Source organism: Silene latifolia, chromosome 11, assembly GCF_048544455.1.
Source record: "Silene latifolia isolate original U9 population chromosome 11, ASM4854445v1, whole genome shotgun sequence".
Taxonomy (NCBI): Eukaryota; Viridiplantae; Streptophyta; class Magnoliopsida; order Caryophyllales; family Caryophyllaceae; genus Silene; species Silene latifolia.
The window spans coordinates 104,183,940-104,203,830 of NC_133536.1; positions in this window are offsets into that span (position 1 = coordinate 104,183,940).

The window sequence follows — 19,891 nt, forward strand, 5'->3', positions numbered from 1 at the left end:
CCGGACTTTTAGTGAGTTCTTAGACAAGTGTGTTGTGGTCTTCATTGACGATATCCTCATCTTTTCCAAGTCGAAGAAGAAGAGCATGCCGATCACCTCCGTATCATTTTGGGAATCCTCCGTCATCAAAAGTGGTTTGCCAAATTCTCCAAATGTGAATTTTGGTTGTCTAAGGTGTCTTTTCTAGGCCATGTGATATCTAAGGATGGTGTCATGGTGGACCCTTCGAAGATTGAAGCCGTGATCGAGTGGAAGAGTCCAACCGATGTTGGTGAGATCCGTAGTTTCTTGGGTTTGGCGGGTTACTACCGTCGCTTTGTGAAAGATTTTTCCAAGCTTGCTAGACCGATGACTCAACTTTTGAAGAAAGAGACCAAGTTTGTGTGGACCGAAGCTTGTGAAGGTGCATTCCAAGAGTTGAAGAAGAGGTTGACTACCGCCCCCGTGTTGACCTTGCCCGAGGATGGAGTTGATTTTGATGTGTTTTGTGATGCTTCTAAGATGGGTTTGGGTTGTGTTCTCATGCAAAATAGAAGAGTTGTTGCCTATGCTTCGCGACAATTGAGAGTTCATGAGGTGAACTATCCCACTCATGATTTGGAGTTAGCCGCCATTGTTCATGCTTTGAAGATGTGGAGACACTACCTCATTGGAGTCCATTGCCGTATCTACTCCGACCATAAGAGTTTGAGGTACATCTTCACCCAAAAGGATTTGAATATGAGACAACGACGATGGTTGGAATTGGTGAATGATTACGACATGGAGTTGTTGTATCATGAAGGAAAGGCAAATGTGGTTGCCGATGCCCTTAGTAGGAAGTCTACTCATTCCTTGAGTGTTATTCGTGTGCTCCCCGATGACCTTTGTGCCGAGTTTCGTAAGTTAGGTTTGCAACTTGTAGAGAGTGGTTTTGATTATCTTGGTGCTATGGTTGCCGAGCCCGTTCTTCACCGTGAGATTCTAGATAGCCTTATGGACGATGCTACCTTTAAAAGTTTTCAAGCCAAGCTTCTTGAAGGGAAAGCAAAGGATTGTGAGATTGATGCTAGAGGTTACCTTCGTTCACGAGGACGCATGTATGTGCCCGATGCCGTTGACTTGAGGAAGAGAGTTCTAGATGAAGCTCATCTATCCCCTTATTCGATTCACCCCGGAGGAGACAAGATGTATAAGGATTTGAAGCTTCAGTTTTGGTGGCCTAACATGAAGAATGACATTGTGTCATATGTTGGAAGGTGTCTTACTTGTCAACAAGTGAAGATCGAGCATAAGAGACCCGGTGGTTTGCTACAACCATTGGATGTTCCTTTACGGAAGTGGGAGTCCATTTCCATGGATTTTGTGATGGCTTTGCCTAAGACCGTTGGTGGAAAGGATGCCGTATGGGTTGTTGTGGATAGGTTGACCAAGTGTGCTAGGTTCATTCCTATCAAAGAGACTTGGAGTTTAGACCGTCTTGCTAGTGCTTATGTTGAAGAGATCGTTCGTTACCATGGCGTTCCTAAGGAGATCGTTTCGGATCGTGACCCGAGGTTTTGTTCAAGATTTTGGAAAGCTTTGCAAGATGCTATGGGTAGTAAGTTGTTGATGAGTACCGCTTTTCATGCCGCTACCGATGGACAATCCGAGAGGACGATTCAAACTTTAGAAGACTTGTTGCGTGCTTGTGCCCTTGATTTTCATTCTAGTTGGGAGAAGAGCTTACCTTTGGTGGAATTTTCTTACAACAATAGTTATCATGCTTCTATCAAGATGGCCCCTTATGAAGCCCTTTATGGAAGGAAATGCCGTAGTCCAATTTGTTGGGACCAAGCAAGTGATGTTCGTGATCTAGGACCCGACAAGTTAGCCGAGACAATTGATCAAGTGAAGCTCATCCGTGAAAGAATGAAAGCCGCCCAAGATCGCCAGAAATCCTATGCCGATGTTCGCCGTCGACCCTTGGAATTTGAAGTTGGAGATAAAGTGTTCTTGAAAGTGTCCCCGATGAAAGGAGTAAAGAGATTTGGAGTCAAAGGGAAGTTGAGTCCGAAGTACATTGGACCTTATGAAGTGGTAAAGAGGATTGGTGTCGTGGCTTATAAGTTGGATTTGCCCCCGAGTTTGGGTAAAGTTCATGATGTCTTTCATGTTTCTCAACTTAGGAAATACATTAGCGACCCTAGTCATGTGTTGCAAAATGAGATTCCCGAGCTTGAGCCTAGTCTTTCTTTCGAGGAGAGACCGATTCGTATTTTGGATAAGAAGGAGAAGAAGCTAAGGAGCAAAGTGGTGCCCTTGGTGAAGGTTTTGTGGAAGTGTGGTGATGTAGAAGAAGAGACTTGGGAGCCGGAGGCTTCCATGCGTGTCAAGTACCCTAGTTTGTTTTCTTAAGGTAATACCTTTTCGTTTCAAGTTTCGAGGGCGAAACTTTTTAAAAGGTGGGATGATTGTAACACCCCGCACTTTCCTTATATTTTCAAATAAACTTTTAAGCGATTTTTATTAAATAATTATTATTTAAAGCTTATTTTCATAAAATATCGTAACGGTAATAATAGTGTAGATTTTTAATAATATTATTCTCCGACTCGAGTTATAGTAGACTTGGGACGAAAATTCTAGTGGATACCGACTCATTTTGAGTTATTGGGCTTAACTTGACTCATGGGCCTTTTTCCCCTCTTTTCTCTACACAAAACCTCAACTAAACCCTCACAACTTCATCTCCCTCACTTGTAATTTCTGAAATTTCCCAACAACCACCCCACCATTGTTGAACCTTCCCTTACTAACCCTAAAATCACCATATCTCACTCAATTCTTCACCAATCTCGTTCCTTTTCGCGCCATTCTCTTCCTTTTCTCATTTCCTTTCTTTCTAAGTAAGAAAGTTGTCATCTTTCTCTCTATTTCGAAATTATCATCTTTCAAGGATGAGAATTCTTGACTTAAAATCTCTATTTTTGTGTTTAGGGGAGAACTTGGACAACCCGGAGGAGGATAGCTACATCATTGACGAGTCTTTAGAAGATTGAAGTGCAAAAAGGTAACGGTGATGGGTTACTCGACTTTTATGTTAAAATTGTGTGGTTTTATGTAGTTATAATCTCATATGAATGTTAAAAGTTGTATCTTTCATGATTGGTGCTAATTTGGATGTTGAATATCATGCTTGTTTGCAATTTCTCACATGTTTGGTTGAAAATCTCATGCTACATCTCTTGAATCCGAAATTACCCTTTCACATGCTCAAATATGTTGTTTTTCCGAGTTAGAAGCATGCTAGGATGCGTAAACAATTGATAGGAAACGATTTTTGTTGGTTTCAAATGGTTTGGAAGTGTTTTTGCATCAAACCCGCGTGTTTGTAGTCCCAGTAGGTGGATCGCCGCCGGTCTCTTGACCCTGGGAGATTCTGTAAGTTTTGGACTTAATTTCGTAGCGGGTAGTCCCAGGTCGGCCGCCGGCCGGTCTCGCCAACCGGCTGGGAGTACATCGATGGTTTTTGGTGTTTTTGAAAATTGGTTGTATTCAGTAGGTGGACGGCGGAGGTCTCTTGACCTATTGGGAGTTTCTGTAAGTTTTTGTGAAAATTCAAGTTTGCATGTATTCCCAGACAGGGTGGCCGGCGGTCGGTCACCAACCGGTGGGAGATCACTGTGTCTTTTATTAAATTTCAACATGTATTATCTTTGTCCCACCGGTGGTCGTTGGGCCGGTGCCCCATTTACCGGGAGTCCCCTGTTTGTTCTATTTCACTTGCGACTTCTAATAATGATTGAGCTATGCATGCGTCTTCTTTCCTACTGATAATTGGTTACTTTAAGACTCATTAATGTTATGATCATGCATAATGGTATTGGTTCTTGTTCGGACCCGAATGTGACGTTTTACATTGTGAGACTACTCGACTTTCCCTATTTATTTGCCCTCGGACATTGGGTCACGGTTAGGTGCCATTGTCTCCGAGTTGGGCTACTTTTCCTTCCGCCTTTTTCGGACCGGGGGTCACGGTTAGGTGACAAGGTTCCGCTTGAGGTTACTCGAGTTTCGGGCACGGTTAGGTGTACCATATTTCGAGTCTTGGATACGATTTGGTATCGTTTGTCGAATCGGGTGTCGTCCATCCCGAGAGTCTGGCCAGGTTTAGACTAGGACCGTATTATGATCGTCGTCCTACCAAGAGGTTGGAGTCTAGAGGGTTGTCTTGTTTGAGTCTATACTTTGTAAATTGTCTTACATGTGAGTCGGGTTGATGTGTGACAGTTTGATCTAATAATTCTTCTCTCATTTATGCGTAACTACTCTTATTGCATTTTGTATACTAATCATGATCCTCTCGTCACCGTAAGTATTTTACTCTCATGCTTGTTTATTTAATTAAATTCTTAATTACTTGCATTTTGACATATTGTGGCTGGGAGAACCCTGAGTTACCCACTGACTGTGGCTTTCATATTTATTATGAATGACAGGTTGGTGATGAAGCTTAAGTGGGCAAGACCGTGTGAGCTAGCGAGTTCTTACCTTGGACCTTATTAGTTATTACATAATAGACTCACCTACTCTTGAACTTATGTTAATTCGTGGGATATCTTTTCCCCAATAAATAGACTTGTGTTGTAAACTTAAACTTAACTAACTAAACTTATTTATCGTATTGGTGTTACCTCGCGTTGGACTTCACTAGAAGTCTTAAAAGTTTTAAAAATCTCGTGTTTCCGCCACGATTTACTAGTCACATTTAGTTACCTCAACGAGGGGTGTCACAGTTGGTATCAGAGCATATATTGCTCCCGACGCACACACGTGTACCCCAACTTAAAATTCTCACTTGACCTTGAATAATGAATGAGAGATGGGTAGAATTAAGGACCTAAGTTGGTAGCCTTTTTGTGTATGTTTTGTGATAGGTTCTAACTTGTTTGCTCTTGTGCGAAAAGATGGTGCGAGCGACCAATGTGGAAAATGCTATCATGCAAGCCCTCACTCAAGTACTTGCTAATCAACAAAATGCTCAACCCGCTCCCCTTGCACCCGAAGCTAACCGTCAAGGAAGTTATGCTTGGATTGCAAGTCAACTAGCAAGGAACAAGGCTAAGACCTATGGTGGTGAAGTGGATCCCGTTGCTCTCTCGGAGTGGTTTCGTGATATGGAGAAGAACTTCTCTCTCTTTGATGCCCGAGAGGAGGACAAGGTGAGGTTAGCCTCTCACTTTCTTGTGAAGGAAGCCGATAGGTGGTGGACTTTGACCGGTCCTACCGCTACTCAAGACCCCAACTTTGATTGGAACCGCTTCAAGTCACTTGTGGAGACCCGCTTCTACCCTAAGGAGCTCAAGCAACAAAGATTGAAGGAATTCATGGACTTCAAACAAGGGAAGCTATCAATTCAAGCCTACACCGACAAGTTTAATGAACTTGCTCATTATGCCTCCAAGTTCGTGAAAGATGAAGAGGATCGTGTCTACTTCTACAAGAACAAGTTGAATCCTAAGGTGGAAAGCATGGTGAGAAGAAGCTCAACTACCTTTGTGGAAGTTTATGATGATGCCATTTGGGCCGAAAGCTCTTTGAAGGCCATTGAAGAAGATTCCAAAATCCACTCCTCTTCTCATTCTTACCGTTCTAACTTTCATGGCAAGAGACCATTTGTGCCTTCTACTTCCAACTATGCCAACAAGAGAAGGTTTGTGCCAAGGATGCAAGACCATGGAGGACAAGGACCAAGAGTTCAAGAGCCTCGAGGACAAGTTCCCACACCAACTAATGAACTTGAGAAGGACCGTAAGTGCTACCATTGTAGACAAGCTCTACACCCCGGAGTTGGATGCTATGGCAAGCCCTTGACTTGCTTTCATTGTAAGAAGCCCGGACATCGTGTTGCCGATTGCCCCGAGAAGAAGAATGCCCCTACTCCAAATGCTAGGCCAAGAGGAACTATCTTTGTCATGAGTCGAGCCGAAGCCGCCGCTCATCCCGATATCATTACGGGTATGTTCTCAATTTTTGATCAACCTTGCCTCATTTTATTTGATACCGGCGCATCTTTATCTTTTATATCTTCCAAGTTCTCGGAAAAGCTAGCCATTGAACCAATTCCTAGTGAGGAAACTTCTATATCCTTACCTTCCGGAGAAATGTTCTCTTGTTCCCTCACTTTCTCCGACATTCCTATCTCTATTTCGGGAACCTTATTCCCCGCTAACCTACTTCGTTTTCCCCTTGAGGAATTCGATGTAAATGGATTGGTTGTCAAAGTATGATGCAAGATTCGAGTGTAGAGACCAAAAGATTCGCCTCAAGAGTCCGTTAGGCACTCGTGTGTCCTATAGAGGAGTCCGTTCCCATGAAGGTGTGAAGTTGATTTCCGCTTTGAAGTTGATGAGTATGAGGAGGAAAGGTTACCAAATCTTTCTTTGTGTGGTGACTTCTACCTCCCCTCCCTTACCAAAGATCGATGAAGTGCCCGTGGTTTGTGAGTTTGCCGATGTCTTTCCCGAAGAATTGCCCGGAATTCCTCCCGAGCGTGATGTTGAGTTTTCTATCGACCTTGTAACCGAGAACCGGACCGATTGCTAAAGCCCCGCACCGTATGGCGCCAACCGAGTTGAAGGAGTTGAGAAAGCAACTTGATGAGATGATTGATAAAGGATTCATTAGACCTAGTGCCTCGCCTTGGGGTGCTCCCGTTCTCTTTGTGAAGAAGAAAGATGGATCCATGAGACTTTGCATTGACTACCGTGAGCTTAACCGTGTTACCATCAAGAACAAGTATCCTCTACCAAGAATTGAAGATTTGTTTGATCAACTCAAAGGTGCTTCTACTTTCTCCAAGATTGATTTGAGATCCGGTTATCACCAAATCCCCGTTCGTGAGTCCGATATCCCTAAGACCGCCTTTAGCACGAGATATGGACATTTCGAGTTTAAGGTGATGCCCTTTGGTTTAACCAATGCCCCTTCTATCTTCATGGACCAAATGAACCGGACTTTCTGTGAGTTCTTAGACAAGTGTGTTGTGGTCTTCATCGACGATATCCTCATCTTTTCCAAGTCCGAAGAAGAGCATGCCGATCACCTCCGTATCATTTTGGGAATCCTCCGTCGTCAAAAGTGGTTTGCCAAATTCTCCAAATGTGAATTTTGGTTGTCTAAGGTGTCTTTTCTAGGCCATGTGATATCTAAGGATGGTGTCATGGTGGACCCTTCGAAGATTGAAGCCGTGATCGAGTGGAAGAGTCCAACCGATGTTGGTGAGATCCGTAGTTTCTTGGGTTTGGCGGGTTACTACCGTCGCTTTGTGAAAGATTTTTCCAAGCTTGCTAGACCGATGACTCAACTTTTGAAGAAAGAGACCAAGTTTGTGTGGACCGAAGCTTGTGAAGGTGCATTCCAAGAGTTGAAGAAGAGGTTGACTACCGCCCCCGTGTTGACCTTGCCCGAGGATGGAGTTGATTTTGATGTGTTTTGTGATGCTTCTAAGATGGGTTTGGGTTGTGTTCTCATGCAAAATAGAAGAGTTGTTGCCTATGCTTCGCGACAATTGAGAGTTCATGAGGTGAACTATCCCACTCATGATTTGGAGTTAGCCGCCATTGTTCATGCTTTGAAGATGTGGAGACACTACCTCATTGGAGTCCATTGCCGTATCTACTCCGACCATAAGAGTTTGAGGTACATCTTCACCCAAAAGGATTTGAATATGAGACAACGACGATGGTTGGAATTGGTGAATGATTACGACATGGAGTTGTTGTATCATGAAGGAAAGGCAAATGTGGTTGCCGATGCCCTTAGTAGGAAGTCTACTCATTCCTTGAGTGTTATTCGTGTGCTCCCCGATGACCTTTGTGCCGAGTTTCGTAAGTTAGGTTTGCAACTTGTAGAGAGTGGTTTTGATTATCTTGGTGCTATGGTTGCCGAGCCCGTTCTTCACCGTGAGATTCTAGATAGCCTTATGGACGATGCTACCTTTAAAAGTTTTCAAGCCAAGCTTCTTGAAGGGAAAGCAAAGGATTGTGAGATTGATGCTAGAGGTTACCTTCGTTACCGAGGACGCATGTATGTGCCCGATGCCGTTGACTTGAGGAAGAGAGTTCTAGATGAAGCTCATCTATCCCCTTATTCGATTCACCCCGGAGGAGACAAGATGTATAAGGATTTGAAGCTTCAGTTTTGGTGGCCTAACATGAAGAATGACATTGTGTCATATGTTGGAAGGTGTCTTACTTGTCAACAAGTGAAGATCGAGCATAAGAGACCCGGTGGTTTGCTACAACCATTGGATGTTCCTTTACGGAAGTGGGAGTCCATTTCCATGGATTTTGTGATGGCTTTGCCTAAGACCGTTGGTGGAAAGGATGCCGTATGGGTTGTTGTGGATAGGTTGACCAAGTGTGCTAGGTTCATTCCTATCAAAGAGACTTGGAGTTTAGACCGTCTTGCTAGTGCTTATGTTGAAGAGATCGTTCGTTACCATGGCGTTCCTAAGGAGATCGTTTCGGATCGTGACCCGAGGTTTTGTTCAAGATTTTGGAAAGCTTTGCAAGATGCTATGGGTAGTAAGTTGTTGATGAGTACCGCTTTTCATGCCGCTACCGATGGACAATCCGAGAGGACGATTCAAACTTTAGAAGACTTGTTGCGTGCTTGTGCCCTTGATTTTCATTCTAGTTGGGAGAAGAGCTTACCTTTGGTGGAATTTTCTTACAACAATAGTTATCATGCTTCTATCAAGATGGCCCCTTATGAAGCCCTTTATGGAAGGAAATGCCGTAGTCCAATTTGTTGGGACCAAGCAAGTGATGTTCGTGATCTAGGACCCGACAAGTTAGCCGAGACAATTGATCAAGTGAAGCTCATCCGTGAAAGAATGAAAGCCGCCCAAGATCGCGGAAATCCTATGCCGATGTTCGCCGTCGACCCTTGGAATTTGAAGTTGGAGATAAAGTGTTCTTGAAAGTGTCCCCGATGAAAGGAGTAAAGAGATTTGGAGTCAAAGGGAAGTTGAGTCCGAAGTACATTGGACCTTATGAAGTGGTAAAGAGGATTGGTGTCGTGGCTTATAAGTTGGATTTGCCCCCGAGTTTGGGTAAAGTTCATGATGTCTTTCATGTTTCTCAACTTAGGAAATACATTAGCGACCCTAGTCATGTGTTGCAAAATGAGATTCCCGAGCTTGAGCCTAGTCTTTCTTTCGAGGAGAGACCGATTCGTATTTTGGATAAGAAGGAGAAGAAGCTAAGGAGCAAAGTGGTGCCCTTGGTGAAGGTTTTGTGGAAGTGTGGTGATGTAGAAGAAGAGACTTGGGAGCCGGAGGCTTCCATGCGTGTCAAGTACCCTAGTTTGTTTTCTTAAGGTAATACCTTTTCGTTTCAAGTTTCGAGGGCGAAACTTTTTAAAAGGTGGGATGATTGTAACACCCCGCACTTTCCTTATATTTTCAAATAAACTTTTAAGCGATTTTTATTAAATAATTATTATTTAAAGCTTATTTTCATAAAATATCGTAACGGTAATAATAGTGTAGATTTTTAATAATATTATTCTCCGACTCGAGTTATAGTAGACTTGGGACGAAAATTCTAGTGGATACCGACTCATTTTGAGTTATTGGGCTTAACTTGACTCATGGGCCTTTTTCCCCTCTTTTCTCTACACAAAACCTCAACTAAACCCTCACAACTTCATCTCCCTCACTTGTAATTTCTGAAATTTCCCAACAACCACCCCACCATTGTTGAACCTTCCCTTACTAACCCTAAAATCACCATATCTCACTCAATTCTTCACCAATCTCGTTCCTTTTCGCGCCATTCTCTTCCTTTTCTCATTTCCTTTCTTTCTAAGTAAGAAAGTTGTCATCTTTCTCTCTATTTCGAAATTATCATCTTTCAAGGATGAGAATTCTTGACTTAAAATCTCTATTTTTGTGTTTAGGGGAGAACTTGGACAACCCGGAGGAGGATAGCTACATCATTGACGAGTCTTTAGAAGATTGAAGTGCAAAAAGGTAACGGTGATGGGTTACTCGACTTTTATGTTAAAATTGTGTGGTTTTATGTAGTTATAATCTCATATGAATGTTAAAAGTTGTATCTTTCATGATTGGTGCTAATTTGGATGTTGAATATCATGCTTGTTTGCAATTTCTCACATGTTTGGTTGAAAATCTCATGCTACATCTCTTGAATCCGAAATTACCCTTTCACATGCTCAAATATGTTGTTTTTCCGAGTTAGAAGCATGCTAGGATGCGTAAACAATTGATAGGAAACGATTTTTGTTGGTTTCAAATGGTTTGGAAGTGTTTTTGCATCAAACCCGCGTGTTTGTAGTCCCAGCCGGTGGACCGGCCGCCGGTCTACTGACCGGCTGGGAGATTCCTGTAAGTTTTGGACTTAATTTCGTAGCGAGTAGTCCCCGTCGGCCGATGGCCGGTCTCGCCAACCTACTGGGAGTACATCGATGGTTTTTGGTGTTTTTGAAAATTGGTTGTATTCCCGGCCGGTGGACGCGGTAGGTCTGTCTCTTGACCACTGGGAGTTTCTGTAAGTTTTTGTGAAAATTCAAGTTTGCATGTATTCCCGGTAGGTGGCGGCCGGTCACCAACCGGCTGGGAGATCACTGTGTCTTTTATTAAATTTCAACATGTATTATGCTGTCCCAGCCGGTGGCCCGGCGGCCGGTGCCCCACCCGGCTGGGAGTCCCCTGTTTGTTCTATTTCACTTGCGACTTCTAATAATGATTGAGCTATGCATGCGTCTTCTTTCCTACTGATAATTGGTTACTTTAAGACTCATTAATGTTATGATCATGCATAATGGTATTGGTTCTTGTTCGGACCCGAATGTGACGTTTTACATTGTGAGACTACTCGACTTTCCCTATTTATTTGCCCTCGGACATTGGGTCACGGTTAGGTGCCATTGTCTCCGAGTTGGGCTACTTTTCCTTCCGCCTTTTTCGGACCGGGGGTCACGGTTAGGTGACAAGGTTCCGCTTGAGGTTACTCGAGTTTCGGGCACGGTTAGGTGTACCATATTTCGAGTCTTGGATACGATTTGGTATCGTTTGTCGAATCGGGTGTCGTCCATCCCGAGAGTCTGGCCAGGTTTAGACTAGGACCGTATTATGATCGTCGTCCTACCAAGAGGTTGGAGTCTAGAGGGTTGTCTTGTTTGAGTCTATACTTTGTAAATTGTCTTACATGTGAGTCGGGTTGATGTGTGACAGTTTGATCTAATAATTCTTCTCTCATTTATGCGTAACTACTCTTATTGCATTTTGTATACTAATCATGATCCTCTCGTCACCGTAAGTATTTTACTCTCATGCTTGTTTATTTAATTAAATTCTTAATTACTTGCATTTTGACATATTGTGGCTGGGAGAACCCTGAGTTACTCCCCACTGACTGTGGCTTTCATATTTATTATGAATGACAGGTTGGTGATGAAGCTTAAGTGGGCAAGACCGTGTGAGCTAGCGAGTTCTTACCTTGGACCTTATTAGTTATTACATAATAGACTCACCTACTCTTGAACTTATGTTAATTCGTGGGATATCTTTTCCCCAATAAATAGACTTGTGTTGTAAACTTAAACTTAACTAACTAAACTTATTTATCGTATTGGTGATACCTCGCGTTGGACTTCACTAGAAGTCTTAAAAGTTTTAAAAATCTCGTGTTTCCGCCACGATTTACTAGTCACATTTAGTTACCTCAACGAGGGGTGTCACAGTAAAATCGTCATAGAGGGGTTCTAGATTGTCGTCAAAGAAGGGGTTATCAACTGAGCATATGGTCGCATCCTCTATGTTTCCCACAATATCCTTTTCATTCTTTGAAACGGTTTCTATGGTCTCACCCACACCCTCATCCATGTATGGCTGAAATGAAAAAGTGGGTTTAATACATTCAATAGCAAGCCATTCAAAGAAAGAAAGGACATCTTCAATATTCTTACCACCAAAATCTCCCATACCTATGGAGTCAATGTAGGCTTGGGTTTGTCTGTTCATACCTTTTATGATGGTAAGACACATAGTAAGCCGCGGAATTTTGGCTTCGTAATTATGGGAACGAATCCAATCATTCCATCTATGCATGTAATCATGGAAGTTCTCATCTTCACCCTGTAGAAACTCGATGGAAAACATTAGAACGGTCTCAAGGAACTGATGTTCCCTGAGACAAAAGACAAACTAAACAAAAACAAACAGAAAAATTGTTGCCTCCCCGGCAACGGCGCCAAATTTGATAAGGTTTTTTTCAGTCGTTTTCCTTAATCAAAATAAATCCTAAACTACTACTAACAAAATAGCTAGCGGTAAGTCAGGGTCGAATCCACAGGGAGGCGGTGATTATCTAGTTTGTTTATATTTAATTCCGTCTTAAGGTAACCAATTTTGGGGGTTTGATTGTTTGTATGCTAATCAACTAATTGCAAGTAAATAAAAGATGAATAACAATAATATTAAAAGGTCTAGGGATCGGGTTCACTAGGTCGTCGTCAAAGGGTAGAATTTAATTCATTGATTGAGCAATGTATATTGTTGAAAGTCATATGATCGGTCGATTCAATATTTCTTTTAGATCTAATTTAACATGCGGTCGCTATCATTAAATTATCTCTATTCAATTATCGTGGCCTATACTAGTCTTAACCCGGTCGGTGATAATCCTAGTTTATGCAAGACTAATTAATCAATTTACGATCAGTAATTAACTAATTGGAAGTAATACGATAATCAAACAACAATTAAGAGCAATTTAACAATCAATTCATAATAATCCCTTTTCTAACAACCTAGATCCCCTTTCACCCTAGATAAGAGATTTAGCTACGCATAATAGAAAGAAGAACAACAATAACATTAATAAGAAACATGATTGCAAGCATAAAAGATGAACAATGAAATAAATGATTAATAATAAAGGAAAGATTAAGAACAATACCGTAAATAGCTAGATCCGGATGTAAGAACAATAAATAAACTAAACTAAGTATTTTAGAGAGTTTTCTAAGGTAGCTATATTAAACCTACTGAAAATAAAGCATAAAATAACTTAGGGTACGAGTTTTGGTATTTATAGTAGTACATAACCGACTTAAGGAAAGTTGCGGGAATTATAAAACTGGAAGGTTCCTCGATCGAGTCGAGAGTGACTCGATCGAGGCACCAAAGTTCAAGAACACCCAACTCTCGACATTGCGAAATTTAGTTGATTAGGTTGGTTCCTCGATCGAGTCGAGAGTGACTCAATCGAGCATGAAGTTCCTCGATCGAGCCAAGGTTGACTCGATCGAGGCACCAATTTCCTGCTTCGCGCACTGAACTTCAAACGGCCGCCATTTCTTCGTTACTTGTCAGAAACAAGCGATTTTCGCGGCGTTGGAAAGCTAAGAAGATAAGATTTCACCTCCAATTAGAATTACTTGAAAATATGTTGTATAATTCGAGATATGGCTCTTCAAAGTAGGCACTTGTAATAAGGAGCTCTTTTCTTCGTGTTTTCTTCTTAACTTCTCTTCCTTCATTCTTATAGATTCTCGTGCCATGCTTCGTGTATCCCTTCATGCTCACTCCGCGATGCCCATTTCATTCATTTGCTCCTCAAATGCATCATTCCTGCATTAAACATCAAAAGGCGGAAGTATCGACATTCTAACTTAAAAGGCATGTAAATGCTATAAACTAGCACGAAAACCGTATCAAAAGCAATTAAGGGGAGGCATAAATATGTATATAATTATGACTCATCAGTAGTAGCCTTCAGCTACTCCCACAACCGCCTGTTAGTCAAGGTAGTGTTTATCCCTTCATGTATCCTCACCTCCCTCTCAACAACTAGCGTCAAAATGGTAACTATAATGTGAAGGAGATGCAAAAGAAGGAGCAGCAGGCTCTTGCTGGAAATAACCGGGTAGGTGGTGCTCGACGTGGTCTACGGCGTCCGCCTATGGTGGTAATAGTGCTAGAAGAAGGTAAGGCAACTAGCAAAGTCTCTGGAATCAAGTAAGTACGGGGAGGAAGACGGATAACAGATTCATCCTCTTCAAGAGCAGAAATAGGTGGTAGCCCAGCATTTGGCAGCTTCATCCATAAATCACCCCTTACTCTCCAGTAATGATCGGTACCACCAATGATATCAATATAACAAGCACCATATCGCAAATAGTCATCATCTACCAAAGGCTCATGGTCAAGCATTGGCTCATAAGGAGCCTCACCCTGAAATTTAAACAGCCGACGAGCAACTCTAATAATGATAGCCCCACAATCCAAATCAGCATGCTTCCCTGTCATACGGTCAAGAGCACTACCAATAAGAGCAGGAGGGCTAAACAGGAACGAGGCCTCCTGAAAAGGGTTTAAATAACTAGCAAGCAATAAAACTTCCATGGAATGAACCTTGCTCCTATCATGCCTCCCATAAAAAAGATAACTCATCATCCTCAAAAATAGTCTCAAACAAACATGTTGTACATCACTTAAAGCCATAGCACTGACATCCGCGTTAGCATAACCAGTAAATGGGGGAAAGTAACGAACGAGAGACAATCCCGTAGCAGAAAACAAATCGCCACTAGTGTGAGGGTCAATACCCAAATACTCAGCAATTTGATCAAAAGTTAAAGTACACTCAACATTAAACAATCTAAATCGAATTTTATGTCTTAGTGGCTCATAGACATAGGAACTCAAAAACTCAAAGGTCAATGGTCGTTAAGAGAGCTCATGTAGGTCAAACAAACCTAACAACCCGAGTTGAAAGACCATATCCTGCATAGCGACCTCAATTTTATAAGTACGTAATACTTTTAGATCAACTCACCGAGTTGGAGACATACAATGATTCTCCATCAAGTCCACAAATTTCTCCCTTTGCTCATTGTCCCGAAACTCAATGAAAGGATACTTCGGAATTGGCCCAAGCTCCTCTTCTTCCTCCTAGGAAGTCTCCACTACCACGGGTTGACGAACGGGAGCGCGCCTCTCCCATTGTCTTTTGTTGCATTGTCCTTGGTTTGACGTACCTAAAAAAGACATTCATACAATTACTGTAATACTACGGTTTTCTATGTCTTTGGGTACTCTATCGAGTGGGACTTACTCTGTCGAGTAAGTAAGTTTGGTTTACAAAACAGTGTTCTGCTGTTGGGTACTTGATCGAGTAAGTGTGGCACTCGATCGAGTAAGGGTCACTCGATCGAGTAAGTGACTTACTCGATCGAGTAAGTTGGTTCTGCGGCTTGTTTTAGCGGGGTTTTGTTAGTAACGCGTGATTGGTATTTAAAGCTTTCCGTCACTTTCTTTATCACTTTTATCTTTTCTAAAAACCTTTAAAGAGAGAAAACAAGTACGTTGCTTTTGTTCTTCGCGTTGCTATCAAATCCCAAAGGCTAAGGTCGTCGGAACGTCGTGTTCTTTACGCAGTTGAGTTCGTCGTGTCGTGGGTAATATCCTTGTATAGTTTTTATACCGTTTCGTAGATTTTGTTTAAAACCCTAATTTGGTAGATTGAGGGTTTTTGGGAGTATGATGTATGTTAGATAGTGAGTATATGGTTATGTGTTTATAGGAGGTGGTTTCATAGAGGAGCAATATTGAATATCTGCTTTATGACGATCGTGGTGAATTGCTTATTCCAAGTACGGTTTCCCTACTCGGTTATTGATTAAATAGTTGTTGGTGCTGGTTGTGTTTATTGTTGATGTTTTATCGTATTGGATTGAATTGGTGTTGTTGTTGTATAATTGGCTGTGTTGTGCATGTCTATGGTTCGCGAGGCGTGTCCTTGGCTGAGTGGAGTCACTTGCGGGAGTGGCTTCACGCTCTTGATTCGCCCTCTGTGGAATCCGCCACAAGAGGGGATGTGCACATTAAGGAACATGGGTTATCGCTCGGAATAGATGAGTGGGGATTTGGTGGGTACGGTTGCGGTCCCCCACTGGCGGCGTGGAATACCTGTTGTGATGGGTATTCTGGCAGGACAATGCACTTTAGTGTGTAGTCAGGTGTGTGGAGACATAATGGAGTTGTGAGTTGTGTGTTGTTTGTATATTGTGTACTTTGTTTTATGTAATCAGTAACTGACCCTGTTTAAATGTTTTGAAAATTGTGGTAATCTATTCGGGGATGGTGAGTAGTTATTGAGCAGGTATGAGATGGCTTGCGCGAGAGATAGCTGGGATGGAGTCGTCACAAGTCTTTAGAGTCTTCCGATGTGTCTTGAACTTAGTTTGTTTTTCAGTTGTTTGGTTTTTGGAATAGTTGTATTACTTTTACGGTTTGGGATTTTGATATTGTAATCACTTAAACTCATCTACTTATTTAAGTATGTTTCTTAATGGTCTATTTGAAATACATTGGTTCGGGTAACCGAGATGGTAGCATTTCCATGCACTAGGTGGTCCTGGTAAGGCACCTTGGTATATGAGGGTGTTACAAAGTGGTATCAGAGCGACGATTTTTGAACCTGTAACTAATGAACCCAATGAATCTAGGAAGTTACAACCGATCGGACCCACCCCGGATCCGACCGATGCCAAGAAGTCCCGGTTCTGGAACCCCAACGCCTACTGTCAGTATCATCGGGCAAAAGGGCATGATACCGAAACTTGCTTCAAACTCAAGCACCTCATTCAAGACATGATTGAGAAAGGAGATTTGCCTATTCCCCCACCAACTAAACCGAACAACAAGACGAATCCTCTGGGAATCCACGCTATCTCTGACGACGAGCCGACCCTAGACTGCTCCCACCTCATCCTGCCAATTGATGACGAGGTGAATGCTTTGGAAAAGGACCCTTCAGACGGAGTGTTTGTGTTTAGTGCTGCCACTATGCTCACTATGTTTCAACAAGTTGAGGAGGCCATAGCCAGCCTCTCTGAGAGAATCACCCGACTCGACGACGCCTACCGTCGACTCATCTTCAATCCTCCAGCACCGCGCCCGAGGGAGAATTCCCCAAGCATTCAAAACTACCCACCCCAGGATGAATTGCTCCCGCGACCATTCTGGCATAGACCTCACGAAAATCACCCTCAAAATAACTACCTTCATCACCCTCACAAAAACCATCCTCACAAAAATATCCCTCACAAGAACTACCCACCGAGGAATACCCCTCCAAGGTACCCTCGAGACTCCGAAATTAATGGCATATGGAGAGATGATGTTGAGGATGTCTATATCATCCCGGGGAAAGAGAAACAGGCGAAAGAAATTGGACATCTCACCCGGTCCGGACGTCCCTATCAGAATCCGAACAATCCAACAGTCGTTCCAACAACGAATGACAAAATCGTCCCGGAGGTGGACACTCAACCAAAGGCTCCTGAGAACTCAATCCTGAAACAACTCCAGAAAGCAAAAGCCTAAGTCTCAATTTGGCAACTAATCGCAACGTCTTTTGAGCATCGACAGGCCTTGCTGCGGGCCTTGGGAAAATTAGCCGTGCCCTCCACCTCTTCCCCAGAAGAAATAGTGGCACACATGACAAGGGACGCCCCTGATCTAAACAACCCAGTCGTCTTCTCCGACGAGGATATCCCTCCGTTTGGAGCCAATCATAACCTGGCCCTGTATATCACCATAGAATACCTCCAGAAAAATATACCCATGGTCCTCGTGGATGACGGTTCCACGGTAAATGTCATTCCTCTTAAGACTGCCCACAGGATGGGTATCAAGGAAGCTGATTTGGTCCCAACGAATCAAGGAGTACGCGCCTATGACGGCACTCGTCGCAAGGTCGCTGGGCTTATCACTCTGGCTGTCGTGACCGGACCACTGGAAAGACAAACCAGTTTTCAAGTAGTCGACATCGACGCTTCTTTCAACATACTCCTGGGACGTCCCTGGATTCACGACATCAAGGCGGTCACCTCAACTCTCCACCAGAAGATCAGGGTCCCCATCAACGGGAAAACTATCACAATTCCCGCTTCCCCGATCAAAGATGTCATGAGAAGGGGAGTAGCCTCCCAAGCCATTGAAGAGGATGACAATGAAATGTGGGGTTTCCAAGCCATGAACGCCATAACTGATGAATCGACGCCCTCTGATTATGACCCGTTCACCAACCTCACGGTCAATCGTATTATGATGCGTCAGGGTTATTTCTCGGGTTTGCCGCTCAATCCACTGAAGGACCCATTGCCTCCCTTGAAACAGGCTAAGGTCCCCAACATTCCCTTTGGGCTGGGATACGAACCCACCGACGAAGATATCCAGGAGATGAACCTCCTAGTCCAAAAACGCAAGAAGCACGGGATTATCCTCCGTCCCTATCATCTGACTCTCAACGGATACTTTGTCCCCAAGGGAGAGTCCGAGCTCTACCATGGATTTCCGGAACCAATCTATGCCTCTATGGCCAGGGCTAGGTACCCGGGAGTGGAAGTCTTCCAGGACTGTTACTTTATCCCCGACAACATCGAAGCTGCATCAACTGAGTCCAAGCCATCACCATGCCTTGACAGACAAGCTGTCACACTCCTCTTTGGGGAAGATAACGTCAAGCACCTCGACTATGAGGACATCATCAACATCGCCCTGAAGGACAATCAATTTGATCCAACCGCCTTGATCTCCGATACTGACCCGGAGAAAGCTACCCAAGGCTGGAGGAAGACCGTCAAGTGGACCGATCGCCAAGGCCGCATTCTCAAGATCACAACTGGAGAAGGCCCTACGTTTAAAGAGGGAAGTGGAGAAGAATCTGAATCTGAGTCTGAGTCAGAGTCAGAGTCTGTCATAGCTCCTAACACTCCTGATGTCCCAGTCAAGATCCCCTTCCCACTTTTTTATCACAAAGTCGTGGCTGATTCAGAGGCTGAGTCTACTAGGGTCACCCCCACTCCCATGAAAGGTGACAACCTGGAGCCTGTTCCAGGGGCCACTTCCTCTGTTGTGTCGCCTCTGACTGACCACGAGATGTCTGTCCTTTCCGAGCTTTTCGCTCGTGTCAACTTAATGAACGCTAAGTTTGCTTATGACTCGTCTCAATTTAACTGCAATGCAATTCTGAATGACTACGAGGAATTTGACTTGAGTGACTACCCACCTCACCTAGCCAAAGAACTTGACAAGCGGGAAACCAGAACCCCCATCATTGAGCAGACCGAACCTATTAACGTAGGAACCGACAATGCACCTCAAGAACTTAGGATAGGGACAACCCTGGACCCCTCGGAAAGACAACAGTTCATTGACCTCCTCCACGAATACAAGGACGTGTTCGCCTGGTCTTACAGAGACATACCTGGGATTGACAAAGAAATCGCAGAGCACCGGATACCCATTAAACCCGGGGTTAAACCTGTGAAGCAGAAGCTACGACAGATGCGTCCTGAGTGGGCCCTAAAAATCAAGGAAGAAGTGGATAAACAGTTCAAGGCTGGTTTCATCAAAGTGTCTGAATACTCGGATTGGGTGGCCAACATTGTGCCGGTACCAAAGAAAGACGGAAGAATTCGGGTTTGCGTCGACTTCAGGGATCTGAACAAGGCGAGTCCAAAGGACGACTTTCCTTTGCCACATGTTGACATCCTGGTGGACAATACTGCCGAGCATGCTCTCCTATCATTCATGGACGAGTATGCTGGGTACAACCAGATTAAAATGGCTGAGGAAGACATGCACAAGACTACGTTCACTACACAGTGGGGTACATATTGCTACACGGTCATGCCCTTCGGCCTCATCAATGCCGGAGCAACTGATGTGACCATAATTGGCGCATATTTAGCCCCCGAATTACCATTGTTTCCATGCTTTTTAGTGCCTATTTGGGTCATTTCTTATCTTTAGTTCTTTGTTTTGCATATTCTTTGAGATTTTGATCCCTTGGTAGGAAAGGAGTAAGAATCTTGCATTTTCATGGCA